This window comes from Neomonachus schauinslandi, chromosome 6 (assembly GCF_002201575.2).
Source record: "Neomonachus schauinslandi chromosome 6, ASM220157v2, whole genome shotgun sequence".
Classification (NCBI taxonomy): Eukaryota; Metazoa; Chordata; class Mammalia; order Carnivora; family Phocidae; genus Neomonachus; species Neomonachus schauinslandi.
In genome coordinates, this window is record NC_058408.1 from 133,769,712 (window position 1) to 133,774,859 (window position 5,148).

The 5,148-nt window shown below is 33.2% G+C and overlaps 1 pseudogene; it reads left to right on the forward strand.

The window, feature by feature from the left end:
• Window positions 1–1,673: 1,673 nt before the first annotated feature.
• Window positions 1,674–5,148, forward strand: part of LOC110589485 — a 39,758-nt pseudogene continuing 36,283 nt past the window's right edge.

Consider the following 5,148-nt stretch of genomic DNA (forward strand, 5'->3'; position numbering starts at 1 on the left):
AAAAACACAGAAAACTCTACTGCCATTTTCATCTTCAACTTTCAGTTCCCAGTCAGCCTTGCCCTTTTGTTACAGAAGTTGTAACTGTCATTCACAGTAATGGCAGTAACCTCTACAGATGCATGACTATGGAAGGGAAGAAACAATTCTCTCAGGAATCTGTAAATTACTGGTCTGAGGAATCCCGTGACCTACCTCCTGGGAGGAAAAACAATATTGTCATATGTATGTTAGTACTTACATACTACTCTTTGGGATAATATTTTCCCCTTTTCAGTTCTTTCAAATTCCACAATGGTGGTGGGGAGTCTAGTACTACAATATATACACACTTGCTAATGTCTTCTCTATTGGTTACTAAAAGCCACTTGTGCACGAAAACTCATTTTCTTTTTCTGCAGCTCCTCATTCGTAAACCGCTCCAAATCTACCCATGAAATGACCAGTGCCCAAATTTAAGCACTGTATCTTATTCTCTTTCATTACTACCTGGTTATTTTCCATTTATCTTCACTTACAAATTCTGACACAGATGTTTGTATTGCACAGTTATACCTACATTTCAAGTCTTAAGACTGACTTTCTTCTTTGTTAGAGGGGAAGAAAATACCATAGTCTGAGAGAGCACAGGTCTCCTTGATCTAATAAGCAGGGTTTCATTCTATTCTTGAGTCCTTTTCCTACTTAACTATTTTATTGTCTCTGCTTACACAGAACAGATCAATTTCCAAAAACTATAATGTTGCTCTATTTCAAATCTTCTCTTCTCTGCTGACTTTATTCATTTTTATTTCTCTTGTTATTTACAACAAAAGAAACCTCTGACTCTTACTGGAGGCAGCATACTCTGAGAGAATGATTCATTTTGCTTCTTTGGAGTTTAACTCCATTAATGTCATATTTACACAGCATAGGTTTATCTAAATATATCAGTGTATAATCTTTTAAAGACTCCCTGCTTTTTCTTTCAAGTCTGACTAATCTCAGAATGAACTAAGGATCATAGCAGGAAAATGTCAATCTTTCCATTTTGATTACAAAATATGTATCATTGAGGAAAGATATGGCTTGACAATCTATAAATCTTTTTAAATACAATGAATTGAAAAAGGCTAATAGGAAGAACAGCCAGGAGAGCAGTGAGTTTATTGTTTATTTGTAAGTTATATATACATTTATGTTGCTAACTCTCTCTGCTATTGCATTGTTAATTTGAACTAGCCTCTTTTGTCTTTGTTGAAATGAGACTAGTGAAAGATAATGGATTTGAATTTCAAGTTCTTCTTCATGATTCAAAAAAAAAAAGTCTTTCTTCAGTTACTAATTGCAGTTACATTTCACAGTATAACCATGAACAGAAATCTTACTACTATATATGTATATAAATTTTTCCCACTGTGAACATCAGTCTCTTTATGATTTGCCTTAAATGAGAGTATAGTGATGTTATCATTAAAGTGGGTGGGAATATCTATTACTTAATAATTCCATAACTTTGGGAAACCACTTAGCATTTCTAAATCTCAATTTCCACATCTATAAACTTAGAATAACAATACATTTGCTATGATGATTAAATGAGATTATACATGCTTAGGTTTTGCCACTTAAAACTCAGGAATTTGTGTCTTCTATAGGCAAGTAATGGGAGCCATAAAAGGATGTTATTCAAGATGGTGCTACAAAGAGAGCTTTGTTTTAAGAAAATTGATCTAGCAGTTAGTACAAAGTTAAAGAGGAAAAAGCTGAGAGATGTGGAGATGATGCATCTGGGCAGGTTCAGTAGCATTGGAAGAACAGATATAAATGTGAGAAAATTGTGAAGGTAAACCTATGGAAATTCCTGATTAATGAGTATGGAGACCCCAAAATTTAAAATTCCTAGTGGGAACACTGGAATAGGTACAATTACTAGGCATAGTTTAAATAAATAATTTTAGGAAATACTAAGTTGACATCAAAAAAAGACAAGAAATGTTAGGGAATTAATCAGAATGACCAAAGTAGGAGGACAAGATAATATAATTAAGCAAGATCTTAAGAGACCAATGGAAAGAAGTCAAGCAAAATACAAACTAAAAAAGTGTTTGTATTCAGGAAGGCCATAAAAATTTCAAAAAGTAATTATTATATTATTCAACTTAAGTCCAATGATATCTCAACAGAGGTTTTTGTGGGAATTCATAAATTGATTCTAAATATTTAGAAATACACACCATGAGCATTTTTTTTTAAAGAAAATTAGAGAAAATAAGACCAAATTTGGAGGACTGACATCAAAATGCCCATTAAGGTAAAGTAAATCCTTCTCACAAATGGTGCTGAAATAACTAGATACTCATATGAGAAAAAAATAAACCTTGACTACTACTTCACACTATACACAAAAATTAATTTGAGATGGATTATAGGCCTAAATTTAATGGCTAACACCATAAAGCTTTTAAGAATAAACCAATACAGCAGACCATCTTCATAATTTATAGGTAGGCATTTTCTATTGCCATAGAAAGCAATAATGTAAAAGAAAAGTACTTGTTAAAATTAAAGAAAAAAACTGACCAAAAAAGTATTAAGAAAAATGAACAATTTAGGAATTTAGAGGAAAATTTCAGAGGAATGTGGTAGAAAAGCAAATTTGCAATTATAGTACACAGACTAAATGATAAAATAGTGGCATTCCCAATGACTGGGATAGCACTTTCATGCAAATGGAACTCTATGGGTTCAAATACCCAGGTGTGAGTATCTGAGTTAAGGGATTTTCATTTAGGTTGGCATAGCTGAAGCCTACTGTGTCAGTGGGAGTGTTTTAAGAAATGAGATAGAATAGGCATGCAGGGCCTGTTGACATACAAATAAGTAAGACCTTATGAAGGAGATGAGGATTTTTTGTAGGATTCTAAACAAGTGAGCTACATGATTTTACTAGCATTTTAGAAAGACCATTCTGCAGCAATGTGGAGAGCAATGCTGACTAAAAAGTGTGAGACTGATAGCAGGGAAAGCATTTAGAGAGAATTTCAATAATTCATGTGAGGCTTAATAAAGAGCCAAACTAGATATTTATAGTATGAACAAAGAAAAGGATAGGATAGATTTTAGAAGGAAATAGAATAAGTAGGAATTTTAGGATTCTTGGCCAGAAGTTGGGGGAGAATCCTAAGGTTACTTTCTGAGCAGAGAATACTGTTGTTTACTAAGAATCAGATTAGAAAGGTAAAGGCATATTTAGGAAGGATAAATGATTTCAGAGTGAAAGTAAGCACATAATTAAAATGGCAGCCTGTGATATTTAAGATGCTGTGAATAAATTCAACAGTGGCCAGGGCAGGCGAAGGGGGATGGGCCACAGGGACTACGGGTTAAAGTGGCTCAAAGAGAAGATCCAGTAGAAATAAGGAAGTGGAAATGGTAAAAGGCAAGGAGATTTATTGAAGGCATTTCTTCCTTTTTTTTTCTTTTTTTTTAAAGGAAAAAAGGCAGAAGAGAGGAGGGAAAAAGGACATGGGAGATAAGCTGTATCTTTCCCCTTTAGCACACTCTACTCTACTACTGTATAATAAAATAGCTAATCTCTTGCTATTATTTTATTCTAAATATCAAATTTGAAGGTACTTAGCTCAGTAATTTTCATGGGTCAAGGCATAAAGCACTTATTTTATACCTACAACACATCCTTAACTCAGTCACCATTTTACAGAGTACTTCATTAGTCAGAGGGAGAGCAGAAAAGAGTATATTTCCTCTAAAACTTGCAAGGGTGCCAATCTTTTAATAGAAATTAAGTTCAGTCATCTAGTGACATCTTTTAGTAATTTTGTTGTTCAATTCAGAAGATAAATGTTTGCCCATGTATGTACAAGCAATGACTGAGCACAGAATCAAATGCTCAATTGGGTAGAACAGATTCTCCTGCCATGAGAACTCTCCTGAGTCCTAAATTTTTATAAGAAATCCTAAATAGTAAGTGTTCCAAATAAGGACATGGACATTTTCATAGTCTGATTAATATAGTCCAAATTAACTCACTAATTTAGATTTTACAGATCAATTTTCATCAACAGTGACACTTAAGATTTGTCTAAGGGATAAGCCATAGGAAATGACAAAGAAAACACCTTCACCATGAGGAACGATGCTGACGTTATTTGCCCCTTATGAGGCACCGTCTATAAAATCAGGATCAACCTTCTTATATACCAACTGAACACCTAATGATTTCCCCACATTTTCCACTTTCTCACTCAAAATTTTCTTCTCCAATGAGACATTCATTTCTACAAAAGGTTAAGTTTATTTGCCAATAGGTTTAAGTGTAAAGCAAAAACTCTTCTAATTTGTAATCCAATTAATTGTGTTTACTAAGCAACTAAAGCTTATGAGCTTTATTTCAAGCATTTTATAAACTTCAGCAACTTACCCTTTAATACTGGAAAAAACAATGAAAAACATAATTTTAGTAAATTCTTGATTTAACAATTTGCAAATTCACTGATATGTTGCAAAAATAAGGCTTTGTTCTTAGACTAAAAAAAAAAATCATTAGCAGTCACTTCATAAAGTGTGACAATGTCCATGCTTTAAAAACAAAGTAAAGTTTCTTTTAGGAAATAAAGTTTTCATAATGGAATTCACCTTGACTTTTGACATATTTTGTAAGCAGGAAAAAATTATTGAGGAAAAGTACAGGGTTGTGTTATCCTAAGCTTTATACTGCTCTAAGGAAAATATTCCTGCCTTTGAATATTTGCTCTTACTGTTTCCCTTGACTTTTTGCTCTGTTTCCTTTGACCACATAGATGATGGTAGCATAAAATATGGGGAATTTCACATACTCCCATGAGGCAGACTCCCGCTATTTTTATCTTTTTTTGGTTAATATTTATTTCATTTATTGAAAGAGTAAACAAGAGATGAAGAAAATAAAGATGAACAAACTAGATTTTTAATGAGATTACCTTTCATTCTAACTTTCATAATGGAAGGAAAGGAGAGAAAGCCACCATATAATAACTGAAATGGCAAAAGCCTCTCCAACAAAGGCAGATGCTGCTCATGTCTCTCCCCAAATTAGCCATGAGATGAGCCTGTAACAAAGAGAAAGAAAGAAAGAAAGAAAGAAAGAAAGAAAGAAAGAAAGAAAGA